Source organism: Hylobates moloch, unplaced genomic scaffold, assembly GCF_009828535.3.
Source record: "Hylobates moloch isolate HMO894 unplaced genomic scaffold, HMol_V3 SCAFFOLD_18, whole genome shotgun sequence".
Taxonomy (NCBI): Eukaryota; Metazoa; Chordata; class Mammalia; order Primates; family Hylobatidae; genus Hylobates; species Hylobates moloch.
The window spans coordinates 42,518,025-42,544,243 of record NW_026652293.1 but is presented as its reverse complement, the minus strand read 5'-3'; the positions used below and the strand labels follow the sequence as shown (position 1 = coordinate 42,544,243).

The window sequence follows — 26,219 nt, the reverse complement described above, 5'->3', positions numbered from 1 at the left end:
CTTCCTTTCTATAAAATGGGGGAACGAGGGTAGCTTTTTTTTTTTTCCCCCTCAATGGTCACTTTTGATTCTAAATACCATGATGCCATGACTGTTTTCTCGAAGTAGAGGATTAGATGCAACTTTTAGGAGATAAATGGATCATTTAATAGTTACCTGTTCAGTCATTCAACAAATATTTAACAAGGACCTACCACATGTCAGCCACAGTGCTAGGTAACGGATAGAATAGCAAACAAAACAGAGGTAGCCCCTGCCCTCATGGAACTTCTAGTCTAGTATAAGACTGTTTGGAAGAACTTCCTCATCTCAGATAGTTGAAGAAGTTCCAAGGCTCCAAGGGGAATGTCGTTAGTTAAAAGAACAATGTCAGGAATGTAATAGGTGCTCAAATATTTGTTAAATGAATAAATCAATACAAGCACCTGAAGGAAGCTCTTGCAGTGACCCTAGAGTTGGGAGCAGTTCTTTGGAGTCCAGAAAGACTGTGGGAGCTCTAGCAAAGGGTGTAGGTAATTGCTAAATAGTTTGTTGAGACACCTGTGGATGGGAGGATCTGCCCCTACTGCCTGGTTCTCAAGGTGGCCACTTACTGGGAACAATGATGGCTTCACTTGCCAGGTCTTTTCCCCAGAGGTGGAGCCCATGCAGATGCTGGAATTGAAGCGGGGGAAGGGAAAAGTGGCCAGGGAAAAATGCCAGTGTTCGTATGACATTTGGGCTAAGTCCAGAGGACCTGTAGAGATTGTGGGGTCTCATGTGTATCCTGTCAGAGGGGTAACTGAGGCCCAGATGGGATGTGAGGCCACAAAAGAGTTGGCTCCAAGCCATGTCAGGAGGCTGGATGGGGAGGTGGAAAGAACCTGGGCTTAGGAGTTGGAGAGTACTTGGGTTTGAAGGCTGTGGATCCTTGGATAAATCACTTAATCTCTCTGAATCAGCTTTCTTATCTGTTGAAGAGACATCACAGTGGTGGCATCTGAAAGATGTCATGAGGTATAATGTGTCTCGGGCACCTAAAATCAGGACCCAGGACTAACTATAGACCTGATAATTGGTATTTATAATTATTACATTATTAGGACCCAGGTCCTATTTCTGTGCAATGTTGAAAGATAATGATAAGAACAATTTAGATCAGAACTTACAAGTTCGTATGGTCTTCATTATAAATGAAATAGTGAAACAATGCTGAGTGGATTTACAGAGGCTTAACTCATTCATTAAACAGCTTAGATTGGCATTTTTTCCCCCTCTTTGGGATTGGTTTTCTCTTCTGTTAAATGGGGATAATTTTTATGCTCAACCTCTTCTCATCTATCTATTAAACATTTATTGAATGCCTATTAGGAGTCATAATATGATTAGTGCTGAGGACACAGGAAAAGGACATAGTTCCTGACCCTAAGGAGCTCATTACCTAGTGGGACACTATTAAACAGATACTCAGAACAGAGAATAGTATGTATAGAGCATAGTATGTAGCAGGGGCCTATTCCTGTCTGAGTGGACAAGGAGGCTTCCTAGAGGAAGCAACATTTAAAGCTGAGGGCTGAAGGATGAATAGGATTTAACCAAGTAAAAGTAAGAAAGGAAGTGGGGAGCTGGAAAGGGCATTCCAGGAAGAAGAAATTGCATGTGCAAAGGCCAGGAGGTCAGAGCACACAGTGGATATGATGATGTGGCTAGCTGAGCATGTCTGTGCAGTGTCAACTTTGTTGTGAACACAGAGGGAGGCTACTGGGAGATTTTAAGCAAGAGAGTTGGAGTATGATCACATTTGCATTTTAGAAAGAACACTCAGGGTTATATGCACTTGAGTGAAGTTTTATTATGGAGAGCAGTTGGAACAAGTCGATTCTTTCCTCCTCCTCCATCATCCTCCTCTTTTCCCTGTCCACATAAAATGGCTCACATAAGATAAAATAACCCACACAAGCATGCCTTGTGTAATGTCTGCCACATAGTAGGTGTCCAATTATCATATAATTTCCCCCTTTTTAAATGTAGTTCCTGAAAGAGAAATCCCCTAGCATGAAGCACAAGTTGGGGCAAAAACAGTAAGGGTGTGGCTGTTTGTATCTTCTGGCTGGTGTTTGGGTATAGCCGACAGGTCTGACCTAAAGGTCAGAGGAAGTTCCCCAGACAGTTCAGCCTCAACCAGTCATCTGGGGTTTCAGAGAGGGCAGGTGAAGGTCATAATATCCCCCTATTTCAGGAGGCCACCCCTCGCCAGGATCCTGATCTTGAAAATATACCAGACATGGACCATTGAGTTAATTTGTCTGGGTCGGCTTCCTCATCTGTAAAATGGGTATAAGGTTACCTGTGCTGTCAGCCACATGGGGTTGTTGTAAGAAACAGAAAAGCGTGAACCACCACAAAATAATATAAGACTACATTAATTAATGGCTACCCTGGGCCGGGCCTTGTTCTGTGAAGTAGAGATTATCAATTATCCCTATTATACAGATAGCGAAACCAAGGGTCAGAGAGATTATGTGAATCACCCACAGGCACAGAATAAGTGGCTGTAGCTGGAGCGCTGGCATTTTAACCACAATACTGTGACACCATGACTTGTTCTCCCTTGAAAACCACCTCCTGCTCCCTGAGCTCTTAGCTTGATGCAGGTACTCCAGAAATGAGTGTAGAAAGATGGAAGAAGGAAGGAAAGGGGCAGTGTTTGAAGTCCCAGAGTCTTTCCAGATTCCTCCCTACTCCTCACCCCACCAAGTTAGGGTCTTCTCCCAGATGCACTCTGGGAAATGGCTCATGGCATCCTTTTAAAATGACCTATTACCTGCCTGACTCCTCACTAGATGGGGACACGTGGGGGAAGGGACTGTCTGGTTTGTGTTGGTATCCCCAGGGTCTAGTACAATGGCTGGCACTCAGTAAATATTTGTGAATAAATTCCTCCTGTCATTGTCTGAATTTTCTGCCCGTGCTGTCCTGTTGGCCAAGAGGTCTAAAAGCAAAGGAGCAGGGGCTTCTGGAAAGTCTTCCAAGGTCAGTGGGTGCATGTGTGATGGAGGCCCAGCAAGAGGTCAGTGTGTTGCCCTGGGGCAAGCCTGCAGGATGGACTCAGAGGGCTGGGGTGGCCGGCTTCATCCAGCTCATTTTTCCCAAGGGATCTGGCGCTCACAGGCTGCACACAGAGCCCACGTGTTGTGTTGTGTGAGGACCCCTAAGGATTTGCTGAGTGGTCCTAGGTGCTCAAGTCACTGTACCTGCAGGGTGGCTTGAGCTGGGCCCACCTGACTGATTGGCTGGTCAATAGGTGGCCTGAGAACCAGAACTATCCTCCAGCACATTGAGCAACCGGCTTCCTTCCTCGCCCCCGGTCAGGAGCTGGGCCAGGGAAAGTGAAGAAACCTGTTTGGGGCCTCGGCAGGGTGGGCGTGGGTGGGGCCCTGCCGGGAAAAAGAGGCATCTAGACCAGTTAGTTTCCTTTGCTCCAGGACTGGATGCGGAGCCGGGACTCAGGTGGAGGCAGGAGAAATACGCACCCTGGGTGCACCTGTAAGTCCTCCAGGACTACATTGGTTTTGGCTATGACATGACCAGGGGCTCTGGGTCGGTGGTCACCGGGCGTGGGGCTTCTGGCTGCTAAATCAGGAGAGTGAGCGGGCCGGGCGGCGGCGAATGAGTTGACGGGTGGAGCTGGAAGAGGCTTTGGCGATCCGGCGGGCAAGCGAAGGACACCGCGGGAAGGGGCGGTACCCGGAAACGCAGCTGGGCAGTCGCGCCGCTCCCCTGCCCTCGCCAGCGCGCTTTCTCTTCCTGGCCCCTGCGCCTCCTCCGGGCCCCGCGGTGGCGTGAAAGGCGCTCAGGACAGACTTGTATTTGAATCCAAGCTGTTCCGCCCACACGCTTTTGTTCTTGGGCGAGTGACTTCCATCTGACCCAGAGTTTTCCCAGACGGAAGTGGGAAGACAGTGCCTACCCCAAAGCGTCGTGGGAATGAAAGTCAATGAAGTGACATAGGAAAGGTGCCTAGCACATGGCAGGTGCTCAGCAAAGCGGGGTTCCCTTTCCCTTTGTTTGGCCCCCAGATCTCACTCCTAGCCCTGAAATCGCGCCCCAAAGGCAGCCCCAGGACGGCAGGGTCTGGGAGGCAGGAGGCCTGGCCTGGCAATAACTCATTTGAATCGTTTGATCCTCAAATGGGATGGGGGCGAGTGGGCGGATTTTGAAGGCTGTCTTTGGAACGCGTTTCTGTGATCCTAGGAGGGAATTTCAATGCATTCTTCCATTCACGTATTTATTTATTCAGAGATTCCTATCAGGCGAAGGCCGCCTTTCCTGGCCTCCCCCACAGGCCCGCCAGCGATTCGTCCTTACAAGGCTAGCCTCCACGGGCTGCCCTCTGTGTAAATAAAGCCACAGACTTCCGCCCACAGGTCGCCGCAGGTCCCGCCCGCAGCGCCGGGCCGCGGGGGAGGCGGGAACTGGTGCTACCGCCGCTGCGCAGGCCTCGGGAGGTTCGGAGCCGGCCACGCCGCAGCCCTCGCGCAGGGCCGGGGAGCCACGGGGCCAAAAAGAGGAGCGGGTGGGAGAAATCCAGGTTCAGACCGTCGGAGTGCCCACCCATGAGCACCCTTCTCCACTGATCACTCAGAACGTGGTAGGCCCTAGACAGACAGCAGCCCTAATCTTCCCAGAAACCCTGCAAGAGATTCCTTCTTCCCATTTTATAGAAGGGAGGCTGAGGCTCCGCACGTTTAAATGGCTTGACCAAGGTCCCACAGGCAAAAAAAAAAAATGGTACAGCAAGATATTGTAACCCAATGTTTGGCTGCAAAACCCCGTCTCTCCCCAACCCGCCTATCGTCACCGAGATTGTAAAACTCCTAACCGGAAAGAATCAAATACATGCACAACGAGTTACAGGTTAACAGACAGATGGGAGCGGAAAGGGACATTCCAGCGCTTCCCTGGGCGTGTCGCACAGGGCAACTCCAACCGCAGGCGAATTTTCCTGGGTGTCAGTTATACTCCTTTTTGCATGAAAAAATACAGATCCTTATTAAAACAATAATTGATTAGACTATAAAACTCTCAAAGTTATTTCGGATCAAAATTATTTTGGGCTGTTTCCACACCTTTTTTTTCCCGATTGTGCAGAAATTCTTCACACCGTGTGCACAGATGGGCAAACTGAGACCCGGACGAGTCTCATCGAGAGCGAGAGGCAGAGGGGGGGATGGGAGAAGACAGAGATTTCTGGGCTCCGGCTTGGGGTGTTTCCGCTGGGCGGGGGCGCCTGTTTGCGAATAGGTTTCCTCGGACAGCTACTGCTGATTTTTGTCGCTCAGCCAGCCAAGTGGGGGCGATTCTGAGTAATCGCAGGCAGTCAGCGCGGCTGGGGTTAAAAGCGAAAGGGACTCGCGGGCGAGCGGCTGGGGAGGGCGGCGGGCACGGAGCCCAGACGCCGGCAAAGGCGGGGCGCCGCCGGAGTTCCCTCGGTGCGAGCGCGCGCGGCACTTCCTGCTCTTGCTCCTCCCCGCGGTCCTGCCGGCCGTTGTAAACTGGCGCTGCGGGCCACACCCCTGTTCCAGGCCCGCTAACCCACCCGCGGCCCTAGAGCCCCAGCCTCAATCCCCAGTCCTCGTACAGTCTTCAGGTCCAAGTCCTGGCCATAGGAACGCCAGCCAGATCTGCAGCTCAGCTCGGTGAATTTCAGGTTCCAGAGACCTGGCCCTTTTCTTCCATGTAGGGTACAGTGAGGTTCTCTGGCCTGGGTTTTCTAAAAGAATCCAGAGTTGAACTACCTTTCCACTCAGCAATCCCGTTACTGGGTCTATACCCAAAGGAAAATAAATGGTTCTTCCAGAAAGACACATGAATCCCTATGTTCATCGAAGCGCTATTCACGATAGCAAAAACTTGGAATCAACCCAGGTGCTTGTCAATGATGGATTGGATAAAGAAAATATGGCTCATATACACCATGGAATACTATGCAGCCATAAAAAGAATGAAATCGTGTCCTTTGCAGCAACATGGATGCAGCTGGAGGCCATTATCCTAAGTGAACTAATCAGGAAAAGAACATCAAATACCACGTATCCTCACTTAGATGCGGCAGCTAAACAGTGGGTACACATGGACATAAAGGTGGACATGATAGACACTGAGGACTACTAGAGTTAGTGGGAGAGGGAGCAGATCAAGGGCTGGAAAATTACCTCTTGGGTGCTATGCTCACTATCTGAGTGACAAGCTCAATTATACTCAAAACCTCAGCATTAGGCAATATACCTTTGTAACAAACCTGCACATGTACCCCCAATTATAAAATAAAAGTTGGTACGGGTGCAGTGGCTCACTCTTGTAATCCCAGCACTTTGGGAGACAGAAGGGGGAGGCTTGCTTGAGGCCAGGAGTTTGAGACCCACCTGGGCAAAAAAGTGAGACCTCATCTCTACAAAAAATTTAAAAATTAGCTAGGCATGGTGGCGTGCACCTGTGGTCCCAGCTACATAGGAGGTTGAGACAGAAGGATTGCTTGAGCCTAGGAAGTCGAGGCTGCAGTGAGCCATGTTCCTGCTACTGCACTCCAGCCTAGGCAACAGAGTGAGACACTGTTTCAAAATAAAGTAAAATAGAAGTTGAAAAAATATATAAAACAAACAAAACAATCCACACTTGACATTTGCTGACTATATGGCCTTGGGAAAATTACTTAACCTCAGTCTCAGTTTCTGCATCTGTAAAATGTGAGTTACTGACACTTACCTCATATAATTGTTGTGAGAAGTAAATGTGTGCCTATCTGTAAAGGCCTAGAACATTAAAAAAAACTAATTAAAGCTATGTTTTGTTATTAATGTTAGTTAGGCCTAGGTAGGAATCCTGTTTAGGCCAATTAAGAACTGGATGACCAGGCAGGTGTACTTTCTTCCGTTTCCCCACCTGGAAAAAGGAGTTTATTACACTTTACATCACAGGGTGATGGTGAGGTCCCCATTATCCAGCAAGTCCACAAGTGATGATGTTTGCAGCTCTTACTCTTTGCCAGCACTGTCTTAAGCATTTGACCCTTATTAACTCATTTAATTCTACAATTACAGTATGAGAGAGGTATTAAGATCATCCCATTTCACAAGCAGGAAATTGAGGAACAAAGAAGTTAAGTGACTTACCTAAGGTCACACAGCTACTAAGTAGGACTTGAATCTACAAAATTTGGCTCCTTATTCCATATTCTTAATTCCTGCAGGATGTATCAGACACAATGCTAGGCAATGGGCATGCAGCCAGGAATGATACCACACACAGCTGCCTCCTCAACAAAGGCGAGGGGTTCCTTTCTGAGCTTATTGGCATTCCTTATATATGATTAAGCATTGCATGCATATGCTATATTTTATATAATAAGGTGGCTTGCACACCGTAGATATTCAAGATTGTTGGTTTCCCTCACTGTATTTTTTGGGGGTCCAGTTCCAAGTGCTTACACGGAATGTTGAGGGAGGTTAGGTTTTAAGTGATAGAGAAGTTGGTGTCTAATAGATGCTCCACATACCTGAGCTCCCTCCTCTATGTACTTAGTGATCTTCCAGCTAAAGAGAATAAAACGGCACAGGCTTAAGGTTTAGACCTTTTAACAATAATAATAATTACTTCTGCCTTTGCAGAGTAATTCTGCTTCTGCAGAATTATGTCTGCACTGTGGGGTTCCCAGAACTGAGGGTACATTTACTGTATTTATCACTTAATCATTTCCAAAACAGCTTATGACTATGGCATCTTTAGTCAAAGGCCCAGAATTCTCCTCCTACCCTCTCTCTTTGGAGTCCCCATGGTAATTTTTGCTGTAAATGGCTAAAGCTATTAAATATAGAGTGTACATCTTCCTGCCATGGAAATGTAAGCCGTCATTACATTCATTGCTTAAATGTTGTGATTATTTCAAACTTGGCTTTTGTATTTGAAGCCTTGAGTTAAATGTGGAAAGTAAGGGGGAAAACGGATAATGGATAGAAATAAAAACTTGCAGTGGATAGGTTTCCAAAGTAATAAAAAGCCACTTTAAATTTTAAAAGATTTTAAACCTGTGTGGTTCCAGACAGAATACCCTAAATTCCCATCAAACATTGTGTCTCTATTCTGAGGGTCAGAACCGCCTTGAGGCAATTCAATGAACTCAACTGACAACAAAGAATTAAATCATTAATTTCTGCTTGTAAAAGAGATAGCCTGTGGACAACACTCAGCAGATGGTAGGTATTCACAAGGAAGCTATTATGATTAGAGACAGGGATATGGAGAGAACAAAGACAGTATACTCAGCTGACATTTATTGAGAACCTACTATGTGGCAGTTGCTTTCAAATCCATTATTTCAAATAAACCTCACAATAAGGCTATGAGGAAAAGATCACATCATAGAAGAGGAAGCTGACACTCCAAGACGCTTGTTAACTTGCCCAGAAAGTGAGTGGCAAAGTCTGAGTTGGAAGAAGTTGGGTCTGACTTCAAGCTCAGTATCTGATTCGCTGCACCTCTCTCCTTTTTCCCCGTATGCCCAAATGTCAGTCATTTTAGAGTTGGAGGTGAGGATCAGAGGGGACTTTAAGATCACCTCACCCAGAGTTTCTCCTCCTCTTTTATAATCCAAGTCACCCTAGATAAACACAAAAACCTTACATCCTCTTTTAATGAGTTTCAAATTCAAAATAAGCAAAATATCATGATTCAAAACAAATCAAAGCAAGGGGACATTTTCAGTATTTTGTTTTGAAACAAAACAAGTCTTTCCAGAGCTTTTGTTTCCTGCTCCATGCCTCCACCAACCTCACTGGAAAGCTGGTGATATTTTGTCCCCTCCTCCTAGTCATTGACTTCCAAGGAAGTTGAGCCCAGAGGGGACTGACTGACTAGCCTGTGACATGGTCAGCTCTTGAACTCAGGTCTTCCTGACTCCAGTGTGGTATCTTTTCTGTAAACACCCTGCTTACTTCATAGCCTGGTCTCTTACTGAACCCCAGCTCACAGCCCACACTTCGGACTGACTTTATCACCTCTAGTTTCCATAACGTGTCCTACTCCTTCCTGGCTGTTGCTCAGGCTTTTCCTCTGCATGGAACACCCTCACTACCGCTCCCCCACCGGCTTGTCTGGGGACCCCCTGTTCACCAAGCTTCAGCTGTAATGCAGCTCACTTTAGGAGCTTTTCTGGACTCCTGCCTACATCCAAATGAAGGGGACTGATTCCTTTTGCGCACATGCCCATGTACCCATGTAGAATTATCTTTTGGCATTTGCTAACACTTTAATGTTGTTTACAAGTCTCTCCTTTTTTTTTTCTTTAATTTGGGACAGAGATTCACTCTTGTCACCCAGGCTGGAGTGCAGTGGCATGATCTTGGCTCACTGCAACCTCTGCCTCCTGGGTTCTAGTGATTTTCCTGCCTCACCCTCCTAAATAGCTGGGATTACAGGCATGCGCCACCATGCCCAGCTAATTTTGTATTTCTAGTAGAGAAGGGGTTTCACCATGTTGGCCAGGCTGGTCTCAAACTCCCAACCTCAGATGATCCACCTGCTTTGGCCTCCCAAAATGCTGGGATTACAGGTGTGAGCCACTGCGCCCGACCTAAGTCTCTTTTTCTTAATCATCTATGACCTCCTTGGATATCTCACTCTACTACTACCAAAATGATGGTGGTTGGGGTGGATCCACATCTTTGTATTTCAAGAGTGCCTGGCATTTAGCAAGCACTCAGTAAATGTTTATGAAACACACACACACACACACACACACACACACACAATGTCATTGTCAGATTATTTTATTTTAGTGGCCTTGAGTTTTTATTCAGGCTGCAAAGTCTCACAGACAACTGTCCTCTCTTGAAGCAACAGGGAGCCACTGCAGGTTTTTGAGGTAGAGAGTTTCTTGATCCACAGGTAACATGAGAGACTTACCCATGGGATTAAAGCTGAAGATCTCCCAGTTTCCAAGCCTTTGCAATCTTTCTCTGGAAAAATTTTATTTCACAAATAAAAGGCTGAAGAAGAGAAGCGTTATTCTTTCATTTTTTGTTAATTCAAAAAATATATCAAGTGCCTGCCATCTCCCAGGTGCTATTTTGGGCAGACAAAATATCTCCTCTCATGGAGTTTGCATTCTCCTGGTGGAGAAAGACAATAAATAAGTAAATAATAACTATATCAGTTCAGATAGTAATAAATATGAAGAAAGGTATAAAAAGACAGAGTAGGGGATGGGCAGATCATTTTACATGGCAAAATCAAGAAAGGATCTTTGAGGACGTGGCATTTGGCAGAGCCCTGATGCAGGGAGGACGGGAGCCAGGAGAAGGTCTGAAGCAAGTGTATTCCAAGCAGGTGAAACAGCAAGTGCAAACGCCCTGAGGTGGGAACAAGCTGGGCATGTTAGAGGAACAGCAAGATGGCTGGAGTGACATCACATGACCTCAGTATGGACAGTGGCTGAGGTCGGCCCTAGGTTGTTTCTCAGGGTGGTTGCTAAGGTCAGACCATAATTTGGTAGGTGTGACCAGATCAGCCAATGCAGCTGGTTCTAAGCTTGAGCCAGCTGTGAATGAATGAATGGAACATGGACTATCAGTCAGAAAATTATGCTGAGTACCTTGGTCAGACTTTTATTGCTTTTAGTCACCAACGAAATGAAGGCTTATGGAGCAAAATATAAGAACAATGTGGTCTTTTAAATGAGTTTGAATAATCAAAACAGAGCAAAGAGTGATTTTTTGAGTGTAAAACAAGTGGTAAGTTGGTGTTTATTCCTTAAAAAGGAATCTGTCATGTCTATCCCAAGGTTGTTTTCACTGAAATGTAAAAGTTACTTTCACTGTAATTTGGGGAATGGTATTAAGATGCCACTTGCGGAGGGTAGTTTCAGCTTGATCCTGCCGGAGGACTCTGGAGTGTGGGTTAAACCTCAGGATTGTTCCCGCCCAAGGCTGGAGAGCCACAGCACCTAACAGTCCACCCAAGAAGAGCTGCTGGCACTGGCCACCGAAGGCACATTGGAGCCCCCTACCCCCTAAACAATTAAAGGGAATCCCACTGAAATCTGAGTGCATCAGTGACATTGTCTGATTCGGATAGAATAAAGCAGAATCAAAGAGGATGATCTGGAAGTTCTTTTGCCTCACGATGTTCTCATTCATCATACCATAATGATTATAGGACCCAGGACAGTAAGGAATAGCCAGGAGCTCTAGACCCCTAGGCACATAGTTACCACGTGTTGGCTTTGCTCTTACTCAGCTTTGAGGGTAGATCACGATGCAGCTTACTCCAAAAGGGCAGGGAAGTAATGTGAAGGCAGAATGACCTGAATTCAGATTCTGTCTTCATTTTCAGCTCCGTTGGGAAGCTGTGTGACCTTCAGCATGTTACTTAACCTCTCTGGGCCTCAGGTCTCCTGGAACACTCCATAGTTCCCAGGCCCAGACTTTTCCCACCATACTGCCTTGTCTTTCTACAGTGTTTCTGAAACAACAGAAATGAGAGCTTCTGTTTTTCAGGAACCAATTTGGTGGGACAGTGCATAATTGATATTCTTGCTTTGTAATCATTCAAGCCTTTACTTTGCTTGTTTTATTTCTTATAGGGTTTTGATGTGGAAACCTTGAAATTCATTTGCAGAGGAACAATTTTACACTTTTCTTTTGAACTGGACGGGAACTTTATAAAAGGGTAAGGGAAGGGAGAATAAGCCCAGCTTTATTTAAGATGCAGTTAGGTTGGGGGTAGAGTTGACTCTTTGATCATTCTTTGCCTTTTATTGGTAAAACAGACTAGAGTGTCTAAAAGAGTTAGTTGTGTTTTCATATCAAAATTTGGTGGTGGATTAGTGGTGGATCTGAGAGCTATTAGAGGAAGGAAGGGCTCTTAGGGACAAGCCCACTCTCAGGTGGTTGGCAACCCTGCCCAAATTTGGTGCTGAACAAATAAGTGAATAATTTTTTTCCATGTCATATGATAAAGAGGAAAAGTTTGTGCTCATCTTAGGGCATGAGTTCTAGTTCCAGTTCCACCACTTGGGTATGTTCGTTACCATCTCCAAATTCCATCTCTTTGTCTTTAATGTGAGGAGGGTTAGACTTGTCGAGCGTACTTCTTTAGGTTGTCTGAAGACTCAGAGGCTAATCAAATGTACCTGTATATTACATGTGGTAATTCATGGAGTAAATCTGGTAAAGTCATTCCAGACTCTGCATCTAATTCATAGGATCTCAGGAAAATTGTATAATTTTGCTAAAGCCTCTGTTTTTTCATCTGTAGATGGAGATAGCCCCTGCCTTGCCAAATTCATATGGATGCAATAAGATAATGGATAAGAAATAATCTTGTAAACTTGTAAATCACCAAAAAATTATTTTTTATGTTATTATTTTATGTTATTATTCCTTATCCTATTGTTCACTAGTATATTCCCTAGTCCCTGAGCAGAACTCATGGTGAACATGTTCACTCCCTTTTCATTAGGGGGCTGCTGTGGCCAGAGCATGGGCTTCTGAGTCAGAGAGGCCTCTCTCAAATCCCTGCTCTACCAGCTACTAGTTGCTGTGTGACCTCGGCTGAGTCAATTAACCTGTTTGAGCACTATCTGAGAACTCAGAACAATAAGATCCACCTCAGAGGTGTTTGTAGTAAGACTCAAGTAGGAGAGCATGTGTGTGGTATCCAAAAGAGCATCTGCTATGAGTTCAATCAGGGCTAATTACTTCCCTTGACAACTCTCCTCTCCCCTTGTATCTTTAAGGCTGCAGTAGTTGGGGGTTGGTCTGTTTTATTCCTAAAACCACTCGTCACATGCTAAACTGAATCATGCTGAGTTGCATGAGTTCCTTTCTGCATTATGCTGTGGACTCCTTAAAGAAAGGATGTGTAGCTTGCAGTTCTAACCCCTGGTACTGAGTAGACATGCTGTTCTAGGCACAGGGCTAGGGGCTTACAGAGGGGAGGTGGTGAACCACAGGAGAATGAACATAAACTCTGGGCTACCCAGATCTGGGTTTGAATTTCCTTATGGTAGGACCCTAGACAAATCATCTAATGATACTGAGACTCAGTTTCTTCATCTGACAAATAACCCAATAGAGATGCATACATAGATGCATATGTTTAGGGATTGTTGGGAAGAGCGGAGATAATGCTTGTAAAATGGCTAGCATGGTACCTAGCGCATACTAGGTCTTAGTGAGCAACTGGTGACTGACTAAAGGCTCTGCCCAGTGTTCTATTCTATCGCTAATAGCATAGTCTTTTCCTGAACAGAAGAAACTGGGAAGTATCCACAGGAGTGAAATACCAAGTGGTGTGAGAAACACACATTTGCTCTTGCGAGGGAGAATATTTTATCCCTTTGTTCAGAATTACCTGCACATGTGACAATGAACAAAAAGACTGACTTTTATTAAATTTCTTCTTTTTTTAAAAGTTTACTACAGATAATGCATCCCCTTATATATAACCTGTACCCAGGTGGACTGCTCACTACCTCCCCAACCTTGGTTGACACTGGCTTACAGGTGGAGGCCAGGGGGTGGTAGGGTAGGGGAGATGGGGTGCTTAATTCCAAGCCAGTGAGACGACTGTAAGTAGAGGTGCATCCATGGCTCTGTTAGGAGCGCTGAAGTCAAAGCTACCCATCCACCCTGGTGTTGGGGCCAGGATTTGGGGCCACCACTGCCAGGAAAGGCTCAAAAGGAAGAATATTGAGGCTGGTCTTGCAGGAAGTTCGGGGCCATGCCAAACAGGAAAGAGGAGGAAGGGACCTATTAGGCATAGAGGTTCCACACTGCAGGCCGTATTCAGAGGATCTCAAGTAGGAGGGTTTGGTTGGGGCAGAACCAACAGGGCATATTACTTATATTTACAAATCTCCCAGGGAGTGACTGAATTTCCACTTCCTTACAGGTTCTGAAGAAGATTCCAGCCTGCCACACTGTTGTGCTGTGAGTCCAGTGCTTAGTGGAACCCTGTCTTGGCCCACAGCCATTAGGATATTTCCCAGGGAAAGCCCTTGGACCAAGAAGTCTAGAATTGTCTGTGAAAACAAATGCATTTGGATTCTTTTCAGGAAAAATGTAACCTGCAAACAAATAGCCTTGGAAAATCAGTGCCTCACCCTTGGTGCCTGGGTCAGGCACAGGGAGTGCCCCCACCCTGCCCCACCCGCAGCTTTCTGGCTGGAGGCCACCTCCTTTTCCTCTTCTGTATGTTGTCCTGGCTGCCCAAAGGGCAGCGCCTCCCCTCCCTGCCTCACCCTTCCCTAGACTTGTTCAGGCCTCAAGTCTTTGCAAGTGTGCTTGCTCTACCTGGAATGTTCTTCCCTCCTTGTCTGTGAGCCCTTTATTATTCTTTAGGACCCAGCTCCAACTTCTCCCTGTTGGTTGATTATTTGCTCCCCTACTATGTTGCCCTGGATAATTTCAATTTTAAATATTTTTTTAAAAGATAATAATCCTTGATTTTATATTTAAAAATATAATAATAAAGATGGTTGGTTACCAATTCTTTTTTTTTTTTTTTTTTTTTTGAGACAGAGTCTTGCTTTGTCACCCAGGCTGGAATGCAGTGCTCAGCTCACTGCAACCTCTGCCTCCCAGGTTCAAGCAATTCTCCCACCTCAGCATCCCAAGTAGCTAGGATTACAGGCACATGCCATCATGCCCGGCTAATTTTTGTATTTCTTTTAGTAGAGACGGAGTTTCACCATGTTGGCCAGGCTGGTCTTGAACTCCTGACCTTGTGATCCACCCACCTCGGCCTCCCAAAGTGCTGGGATTACAGGCATGAGCCACTGTGCCTGGCCAATTGGCAATTCTTAAGCTCTTAAGCTCTTGTTATGAGCCAGGCATTGTGGTACATAATGTTACCCACTCCATATGCAAAGTGTTTAGGACAGAAAAGGGCACATAGTAAGTGCTCAGTAAATGTTACTTATTACTAGTCTTATTAGTTATTTTAATTCTTTCACAGCATTTGGAGAAATTATGCTTTCTTCTGTGCAATATAATGATCAGGTTACATGTCTGTGAGCTTCTTGAGGGCAGGGACTATGTCTTTTACCTCTGGTATCTCAGAGCACGTGACTATCCCAAGGGCATTTCATGAGTGAATATCTAGGTGTTGAAGTTGGTGACTGATGTTTATCTCAAGAGTTCCCAAGTCAATTTGGAGTAGCGATAGCCCAAAGAATACAGGACTGAGAATCAGAAGATCTGTGCTTAGTTCTATTCCAACTAACTACTAGCTTTGTGACCTTGGGCAGATTAGCCAATCTTTTCTGAATCCCAAATAACCCTTTTCCAAAATGAGAATAATTGTCCCTAACTTGCTTTCCTTTCAGGTTTGCCTTGAGCATCAGATGACCTCACACAGAGGAGAGTTTTGTGAATTGTAAAGTATTCTACACATGTGCAACATTATTGTTTGTATCATATTGCCATCACCACCATACTTGGTGAAACATGAGCTCACTTGTAGCTCTTGTTATATAAATATCAATATGTCATTTTTGCTACTTCACAGTGTTCAAAACTCTAGTTCCTTAATGTTTGGGATGTTCTTTCTCCTCAAAGCAGGCATCCAAGGTATTCACCTCAAGCATTTTGAAGGGTTTTAAATGGCTCTTGATTTTATCACTTGCCTATTTTAAAATCTCTGGCCCAAAATTTCAAAGTTACACTTTCTCCCAAGAGAGGTCCTGTAAGAATTGTAACTAATCATAGCATTTACTGTTTGATATTATGTAATTCAAGAAGTGAGATGCTAGAGGTAAGAAGGGCTGAAAAGAAGTATAAGACATAATCTTACTCTCAAGGAACTTACTGTCTAGTATGGGAGTTAGGGCTAAGTCTTAGATTTGTGGGCAAAATATATGATTTGGGAAAGGAAAGACACCTCTGTGTTGATCTGGTTTGTGAAGGTCTCAGAGAAAAATTGGATCTTGTTTTAAGCCTTAAAGAATGACTGATGTTTAGACTATAACCCTGGGAACTTAATTCATAAGTCAGGGCCATTGAGTAGTGCTGGTAACATTTCCCTTTTCAGCAAGATTGTTGATTTCTTTAGTTCTTTGTGGAATAGGAGGAAGATATAAGAAGATTCTAGTAGTTTCTCCATTGAAAAATGTCTGAATCCAGAAAGCTGCTAATAGTCTGTAGCTGATGCTTTTATGATGCAAAAATAAAAATCTCTACTTTTCTTTTCAGCCATGATGTATTTGTTTTAAAAAATGTCAGAGAGAAATTTGTTCATAGGAAATTGTGATTCAAGCTTCCACATAATAATAACAACAATTAAAGCTCCTGGATCAGTAAGGCCAATTCATAGTGCTTAGGGTAGAGGATGATGCTAATAATAACTCAGATAAGAAGTTTTTAAAAATACCTAAATGTGAACTATTTAGAAAAGAATAAAATGAGAACACAAGATATGAAAATGTATATAATGCAGCCAAAGTCATAGTTAGAGGTAAATTCATAGCTTTTATATTTGCACTGAAGAATAAGTAAAAAGAAAGCAACTGTATGTCTAACCTAAGAATTTAGAAAATAAGCAGCAAAACAAAACCAAGAAAAGCAGAGCAATTAAAAAAATAGCAAGGATAATAAGTAATTAGAAAATCAATAAAATTAAAGTAGTAGAATTCACAAATCATGAGCTGATTCTTTGGCGGGAAAAGTAAAATAAACAAACCTCTAGAAAGCCAACTGAAGAAGAGAAGAGAGGAAAAACAATCAAATAGTTAACATCTGAATAGCTTGTATAGTTTGTAAAACACTGTCTCATTTCTTATCACTCTTGGTCCCTAAATTAATCCTCTGTGTTATATGTTTATGTCTCTATCAGACTGGGGATCAAAGAAATGAGGTCACTTTTTAGAGTCACACAACTGGCGGGTAGTAAAATCATGATTTGAACCCGGGTTTTCTAACTTTGTTGAATATTCTTCTGATAATCTCAAGATGTCCTTTCAAGATAAGTACAAAAAGAAAGAGTTAAACATTTAATATAAGGGTTCTCAACCCCCAGGATGCAGACCAATACCCATCTGTGGCCTGTTAGGAACTGGGCTGCACACCAGGAGGGGAGTAGTGGGCGAGCATTACCACCTGAGCTCCACCTCCTGCCAGATTAGTGGCCGCATTAGATTCTCCTAGGAGCACAAACCCTGTTGTGAGCTATGCATGCCAGGGATCTAGACTGTGCACTCCTTATGAGAATCTAATGCCTGAAGATCTGATGTGGAACAGTTTCATCCTGAAACCACCCCCACCCCCACCCCCTGCCCCATCCATGGAAAAGTTGTCTCCCACAAAACTGGTCCCTGATGCCAAAAAGGTTGGAGACCGCTGGTTTCCTGGGGCTGTCATGACAAACAACAGTAATTTATTCTCTCACATTGCTGGAGGCTAGAAGTCTGAAATTAAGGAACCAGCAGAACTGTACTCTCTCTGAAGGCTCTAAGGGAGAATCCTTCCTTGCCCCTTCCTAGCTTCCAGTGGTTGCTGGCACTTCTTGGCATCCCTTGGCTGCAGCTGCAGTTCTCCAAGGTCTTCTACATCATCACGTGGTGTTCTCCCTGTGTGTCTTCACATTGTCTTCCCTCTGCACACATGTGTCTTCTCCATTTCTCCACTTACAAGGACATCAGTCATGGGATGAGAGCCCACCCTAATCCGGTAGGACCTCAGCTTAACTCATTTAATTATATCTGCAATGATTCTCTTTCCAAATAAGGTCATATCTGATGTTCCAGGAGGACATAAATTTTGGGGAGACACTACTCACCCAATACAATGTTCTTATTTCTTATGATTGTGGTTTTAGCTATCTTTCTTTTGCTCCACACACCTAGTGAATTTGCACATGCATCCATCCAGCCAGCAATCATTTAACCTAGTTCTTAAAATAGGTACAGGGTGAGAGTGATAGTCCTAATTTACTTGTCAGAACAATCTAAAGAACCATTCGGATTCAGGCACTTTAAGAGGGAGGTGAAGTGGGACAAATACAGAGGAAAGAAACCAGGATTGTAAAATCATATCACTCTGGCCACAGTTGAGGGAACTGTTAGGATGGCTAAGAAAATCTCAGGTGTGCATATGGGTCATGGAGTGGGTGAGAGATGAGAGCATGAGAACACTCTTCTAATACTTGAAGGCTTCCAGCCATAGGAGTCTGGGTTTGGTTTTTTTGTGTCTCCACTTATAAGAATCACAACCCAGTGGGTAGAAGCTACAGAGATTTAGATTTTAACTCTGTTAACAGAAGAACTTTAAAAACTAGAATTTTCTAAAGACCTAACTAGGGTTGGATGACCCTGGTATGTGTATGTGTGCAATTTTCAGCCTTTAAGCTGCCACAGCTGCTAAGAGATGCCTTATATGCTGGAAGGGCTAGAGGGAGCCTAGAAGAGAAGGGGGATTGTTGGATTTTATTACTTGTTGAACACTCCAAACAAGTCACTGGACAGAAATTGTGGTTTAAAAATTACAGGAACACATATTATAAAATTGTTTTGCACAAACTTGCTATGTTTATCAAGAAAAAAACACAGTGGTTTGCATAAAATTAAGTGACTTTTATGAGCAGATACTGTGCTGGGGCCTAACAATGCAAGATTGAAAAAAATGTGGGCTTCAAACCAAGGGGCTCACAGTATAGTAAAAGAGATATAACATCAAATACAGGCAACCAGCTATAACAATATAGGAATTAGGCATGCAATAAATATTTGAAGAATGAATGATTAAGTGATTTTCTTCAGAGAATATTTTTGTTGTTTTTAAACATTGACTTAGTAGGGTAAGCAACTGTTCCAATTGGCCTGAGACTGAGAGGTTTCTTGGGATATGGTACTTCCCAAGCAAACTGAAATGAGTTGGTCATGCTGATTTACAGGCTTTTAAAGAAGGAAGGAAGATGTAAAAGCAATTATTGTAACAAAAGCAACAGCAGTTATGGTAGCAGACACAGGAAACAAGAGTATTATTTTTAAAGGGGAACAAGGGCAAGCCTCCAAATTTCATTAGAGAAGGGATGACATCAGTCATGTTCACCACTGTATCCCCAACAGTGTTCGGCACATAGTTGGAATTCAATCTATATTAGTCAAATACAGTCATGGGCTGCATAATGATGTTTTGGTCAACTACTAACCATATATGTGACGCTGGTCCCATAATATTATAATACTGTATTTTCACTGTTTCTTTTGTATGTTTAGATATGTTCAAATAGAAAAATGCTTACCATTGTGTTACAGTTACCTACAGTAGTCAGTACAGTAACATGCTTTACAGGTTTGTAGCCTAGGAGCAATAGCCTATACCATATAGCCTACATGTGTAGTGGGCTATGCTGTCTAGGTTTGTGTTAAGAATACTCTATGATCACACAACAATGAAACTGCCTAAGAATGCATTTCTTAGAACTTATCCCCACTGTTAAGTGATGCATAACTACATGAACTACATAAGCCAAAAAGCATTGAGCTGGGCCTTGAAGGCTACATAGCGTTTTGACCCAGGAGAAAGGAATATGTGATGAAAGATTGCAAAAATAGAGAATTTGGATATAGTAATTGATAAATATGATGTTTAATGGAATCTAGTCTTTTCCTATGTCTTTAAATATTTTTCTTGGGAAAAGTCCTTGAAACAGTAAGTCTATTCTATTTCCCCCACTCTTCTTTCTATCCTGAAAAACTTCCTCCACCCCCCTTTTTGCTTCCCTCCCTTTTATCTGTTGGAAGAGATTTTACTTTTTGTAGAAAGGATGCCAGTAGAATCTCTTTCAGGACAAGCCTAAGTAGCAAATAAACTGTCCAGGAAAACATTCTGCTTTGAAATAGGAGATGGGAGTTGGGAGAGAAAGATTTGGCCAAAGAAGGACAAGTAGTCTGGAATGTGTAAAACAGCATGGGAAAAGGAATACGAGAAAGGGTGTTAAGGCTGGGGAAGGTGCTTGGGCCTTCATGGTGAAGTGTCCAGTTGCCAAATCCCAATGCACTGTGTACTAAACTCCCCTGGGGCACATGGGTGTTTCTTGCTGATTCTCTTTATAGGGGACAAAATGTGAGCATTGCTGCTATAATTGAAAGAGAAACAAAGGGGAAGAAGATTTTATTGACCAACTAGTATGTCCCAGGTACTGTTGGGCATCTTTATTATATGCACAATCACATACACAGATTTGAAAGAAGATATTATTATCCTCATTATACAAATGAAGAAGCAGAGAAAGAGATGCAGTGATTGCCCATGACATTAACTAGTGGCTGGTCAAAGTCAGATTTGAACTCAGGTCTGTCTCGCATTACAATGGTAGTTTCCAACTTTCCATCTTTTTTTTTACAGCTCCGCTGATGAAAGACAAAACTTTCCTAGCCCCTCCTTCTCACTTCCTACCTCTTCTCAACACCATTGGAGTTTTCTGCACCAAATGCACCCAACATTTCCTTCCAGAACACCCTCTCTTTGCTACAACAAGTAAAGATTTTAGCATCTCTTTTACATTAAATATACATATTATTTTGACCTGAACAAAGCCCAAACTTTGTGATCGGCTCTATTTTTTATTACTTCTCAGGAATATTTATAGCAAGTGTTACTGTACTATGAAGATGTGCTTCTTAAAAGGGCACAGTTACCTACGGTAGGAAGTTATGGGAATCTTATGAGCCCAAGTAGCCCAATAGCCTCTCTCTTTGTGCTTATAGCCATGATCTATTAGCAGAAAAATAAGAGAACCTAAATTCTAGGTGCTCGTTATAGAGAGAAAAATAAGAAAACCTAGATTCTAGTCCAGGCTCTTCCATTTGCTAGCTGTGTGACCTAAGTCCCCTTACTTCTTTGAACCTCAGTTAGATTATCTGTAAAATGAATGAATTACACTTTCTTTGCTCACCTCAGAAAACTACATTGAGTGATCACCTTGAGCGAAGTAATAAACCATAAATCAGAAAGTATAAGACAAATGAAGGATGTTAACTTTAAACCAATCCTTTGTGGAAAAAAGTGGGCATAAATAAAATGTGAGATATTATTTTTATTTCTTGGTAGTCAGTTCAAGTATAAACCTAAATTCAACCTAGCTTAAGCCAAAAAGGAGACATTATTTGCTCAGATAAATTGTGAGAAGGGCAGGGGTGGATCGGAAATGGCCAGATTCGAGTCTCCAGCACTTATGGGGCACCATCCCTGTCTGTTACCTCTGCCTTCATGTATATTGGAATTGTTCTCTTCTCTTCATGAGTTCCTTACATGGGATGAGCATGTGATTGCCAAAGCTCCAGCCTTGCCTTCCAGCTTTTGTAGAGTCTTTTTTAATTTGTAAAATATAACTTATGTATGGAATACATAGAATAGTGTATAATAATATATGTAAAGTTTAGGCTTCCATTTTTACAGCTTGCGATCAGAGAGAGAAGAAAGTTTCTTCCTACAGCTCGGGGTAGAAAAGTCCCATGGAAATCCTTTGATTGGCCTGGCTTGGGACATGTGCATGCCTTAAACAGATCTCCCTGGCTAAGAGTGGGTATTACCATTGACCCACCTTGGGTCTCAGGTCCACCTACTGTGGCCAAGGGGTGGAGAAAGCACAGACAAGGCCATGCCCATTTGTAGTCACAGCCAACAGTGGAATTTAAACAATAAAATATATGTGATGGGGATGCTTCTGTAGGCTTCTATTTCTTCCAGGATGCTCCAGCTCTGGAGATGCAGGCCTGCCTGGGTGTGTAATGGGGGACCTTTGCACTGCTTACACTTGGGAAATCTTGCCAGGTTTTGCTCAGTTGAAGTTTGGCTAGGCGTAATATCTAGAATAAGCACCTACTTACATTATCAGACTTAGTACAGAGAATGCAGTAAAATGAACTGACTCATGGGTGATCTCTGATCCAGACCCAATACTTCTTACTGCAGCAGGGGAGGTAGAAACTGAGTAAGCATCTGTGCTACAAAAGAGAAGTATGAGCACCCAGCAGCACAAAACAGAGGCCCAAGAATGCACTGATATCATCTCAGTGAAGTGTTATGGTTGGGGGAAGGCCTTTTAGGTAGAGGGATTAGCATATGCAACAGTCTGGGGTTGGAAAGAACATGCTGGGGGAAGTAAAAGAGGGCCAGTGTGTTCTCATATACAGAACTAGGGGTAGAAGGGAGGCAGCGTCCAGATTAGGCATCTCAAGGAATATTCAAGTGCCAGGCCCACAATGTATGTTTACCAGTGCTCTCTCTCCATCTTTGGCCAGAATGGGCCTGTGACCATTACAGGAGTTCTGTGGCCCAGTTCCTGATCCCACCATATCCTGTCATGATGTTGTCATCCTCTTTAATAGCAAAATTTAGCAATGGAAGGAACTTCAGCAGTTGGGAAACAGTTGTAAGGATATTTCCCCCTTTCAAAAGAGCTAAGTCCTGCTGTTAATAATAATTATTATTAATGCTAATCATCACATTTGATACCTCTCTTGCCACAGAGCATGTCAAACCTTCAAAGTTCCCAGGAGCAATAATTACCCCTCCCTGATCCCCTATGAAACAGGTAAGTAGGGGTCTGAGTACAGGATAAGGAGCCACAAAGTCTTCAAAATTAGACCTTTTCTCTTTGTGGAGCAGAAAAAGAAAGGCACACTGCAAATCACCCCCCACCCTCAGCTCCTGACTGTACAAGTGGGGGCAGGGAGGGTAGGGAGGGAACTGTGACCTCACAGGTGTGCTGAGAAGCCTAATTAGAAGGTTCAAGGTGCACTTTCATGAGGAAAAGGGCTGCTGAGTGCCTATTCTCCAGACTTCAAATGCCCCTTTTGGCAGACAGCATCAGGGGAAAGGCAGCCAGTGCTGAGATGGAGGGGATGGGGACCACAAACCCTTCCCATGAGATGGCACTTGTCTGGCTTACAGAAGGCTGAGCCAGGCCAAACTGCCTGGATCTCTTGGACGTGATGCTGCTGAGACATGGAGGACCAAACCCTGATGCCGTCCAGGTCTTATCTCCTCATGTGATGAAATGCTTTATGGGACCAGGTGGCTCAGAAAACCTTCCCAGCGTTTTGCTTTAGTTCAAACAGGACTTCTGGTTTGGTTTTATGCTCTCACTCTCTGCTCCTTCCTCAAATGCATCTATTCTGCATTCACTGTGTAATGGGCCCTGTGCCAGGCACTAGGGTTACAAGGATGGAGAAAGGTGGTCCCCAACCTCATGGTTTGTGGGGAAATGAAAACACAAATTGACAATTACAGTTCAGGGTGGTATGCTTTGAAAGAGGGAAGCACAGGGACTGTGGGAACCCAGAGGAATGGCATTTATGCAGGTTGGGGGAGACAGGGAATACCTCCTAGAGGGCTGAGTCAGTCTATCCAAGCTCTTCCCGTTCAGCCCAATTATCCTCCAGGAAAGAAGCTTTTTCCTACACATGCCTACCCTCCAGCCACTGTGCACCATGGCCTCTTCTCGTTGAATCCTACGTACCTGCACCAGTCCTATGGCGCTTCCAACCAACTCTTGTGTTTTCAGACATCTCTTTAGGCATGAAGTTTAATATTCTGAATGACAGAATTAATATCAGTAATGACAATCCTTTACATTTGTGTAGTGCTTTGCGGTTTACAAAGTACATTCACATCCATCACCTCAGAGAGCTCAAAGAGTTTAAGGGGTCGATCAGGTAAGCCTGTTCATTGCACCCACCTGTCTGCCTGTCAGTCCTGTGCTTTCTCTCATATTCCTGCTGCAGGCAGGCAAGGGGGAAAAGAATGAACATGTAGGGCATGCCTGCTGTTTACCTGCTAAATGCTTCACGTGGATCATCTCATTTAACCTTCACACCAATTCACTGAGAGTTGCATCATACGATCCCCCTCTTATAGGCAGGAAACTGAAGCTCCAAGAGGTCAAGTTATTTGTCCAATGTCCCATAGTTCATAGGGGATGGAGCTGGGATTTCTCCTAACATGGGCTTAACTCCCAGCCTGTTCACTCTTGGCTACACAATGCTACTTGGTGTTTATCTCTCAATGCCAGGTATATAGTACAGCTTAGTAGAGTTGTGAAGGTCTGACTTATTTATTTGTCTTCCTATCTTTCTGCCTATCTTTTTGTTCTTGAAGTAGGCATGCAGAGGTGAGGAAGGGGAGCTTTGTCCCTGGCATACTGGCCCCATAGGCACTAAAGAAATACTGGTTTGTGACTGGGCACCTATTCTTTTTTGCTACCTGGAATGTCTCCGGTAAGAAGCAGGATGTTAAGATGTTGAAACATTGACTGTATAAGATGGATAGTTCCTTCCTGTCCCCAACCTGTAAAGGCCCGAACGTCATTGGAGGCAGGTGCCCAACAAACCTGGAATAGCACTGCCCTCCAGAATATCCTCTCCCTTGGACAGGACTAGGGACGTGCCGTCCAGGCCTTTCTCTTGGGCCGCTCTTTCACCTACCTCCTTGCAAATCAGAGCTCTTGGATCTATTTCATGATCTCTGTGTCTCTCAGAGGTCATAGTTTGCTTTCTTATTTACCGGTGGATCCTCTGGTTGTCTTCATTCAACACCCACCTCCTGGGCCAGGCACCTGTGGATCTCTGGGGTGCAGAGTTGAACACAGCCTCTTCCCTGAGGCATTCCCAGGTTAGGGACATTGAACAGGGGTAGAAAGGGCAGATGGAAGGAAGTCCAGAGGCTTGTGGAAGCATGGAGGAGGAGCACACAGGCAGTTAGGAAAGACTTCAGAAGGTGTAGTCCATGGGTTTGGTTTTAAAGGATGCACAGGGACTTTACAGGCAAAGAGATTGATGGTGGGAACTCCACCCAGAGGGATTTTTATCCCTCTTTAGTACTTGTGACTCTGAGGGACCACACAGATGTGTGCATGGGTTCTACAGGACAGCCTCTAGATGTGGGAAGAGCTCACGTGCTGTTTGTGTGGCTTGGTTCCTCAGTCATGATCATCTCTGTCCCCTTGACATGTCATGGTTCCTAGCTACCTTCTTGTTTTTGAGCATTTTTCCTGAATTTGTTCCATTTTGTCAGCATCTTTCAGAAAGTAGGAGTTAGCATGGTGCTTAAGAGACCTCAGTTTGAATCCTGGCTTTGCCACTTATTAGCTAGGAGGTTAGACAAGTTTCTCTGAGCCTCAGTTTCTTTATGCATAAAATGGAAAGGACATAATGCCCCACTGGCCTTTGGGGGGTTTAAATCAGATCATGAATTATGATTGATAATTTATAGTTTAAATCAGATCATGAAAGATTGACTCTCATCCTGGCACACAGCAAGCGGTCAATAAATATCTTCTGAGGCCATACTCAAAGTGTGGGACCAGAACTGAATGCAAGTCAACTTGGGGGAGGCTGGCCAGAGCTGGACTCTTGCCTCATGGCCCTGACACTGGCCTTCTCACGCATGCAAGGATCACGGTGGCCCTTTTGGCAGACTCATCCTCTGCTGACTCACTCCAGGTTGCTTGGTCCCTTTGGCTTCCTTCTCAAGGGCTGCACTGCTAAGTCACGTCTCCCCAACCATTTCCTGGAACCGTTGGTGTGGTGGATCCTTGTCCAGGGCCTGACATTTCGGCTTGTGAAATTCCACTGTGGGTACATTTAGCCCATCCTTCAAGCCTGTCTTGAATCTTGGTCCTGCCTCCTAGTATTTGCTAGCTGGTTTCCTAACAGGATTTCCTCCCAGCCCAATCCACCTAACAGGCTCTGGCCAGAGAAGCTTTTCAAAAATGCTGTTTTCCTCATATTCCTCTCCTGTTCAAAATCCTTCCATGGCTATTGAATGGATAAAGTTTGCACTCTTTAGCCTGGCACACGAGACTCTTTATGATCCACCACCAACCTTCTCTTTGGACTGTTTTAATTTTTCCTGCCCAAATTGGGGTGTAATCATTTCTATATTTGAGGATTTTTGAGAGGATTAAGTGAGTTCATACTGGAAAAGTACTTAGAACGTGACTTTTAAGAGCTGTGAGGGGTCTGAGATCTTCCACCACTTGCAAACTAATAGGTTAGCCTGGCACCACTTCATGACTGCTAGGCGGGAGACAAAAGATTTTATCACTCATAGCACTAGCAGTAGCCAGAGAATTAGTATTTTGTTTATTTACTTATTTATTTTACGGATGGCATCTTACTCTGTTCCCCAGGCTGGAGTGCAGTGGCGCTATCATAGCTCACTGCAGCCTTGAGCTTCTGG

General features: G+C 44.1%; 1 protein-coding gene across 3 annotated transcripts in view; it reads left to right on the top strand.

Annotated features, from left to right (window-relative positions):
* Positions 1 to 26,219, top strand: part of LOC116457480 (uncharacterized) — a 114,310-nt gene that overhangs the window by 25,933 nt on the left and 62,158 nt on the right. Inside the window, exon 2 of one of the 3 annotated variants that reach the window (XR_009210841.1) lies at positions 20,382 to 20,505. The exons of the other annotated variants lie outside the window; for them this stretch is intronic. The gene's annotated coding sequence lies outside the window, so the exon portion shown is untranslated. Of the gene's footprint in view, positions 1 to 20,381; positions 20,506 to 26,219 lie in introns of those variants that run through there. 3 annotated transcript variants of the gene reach the window in all.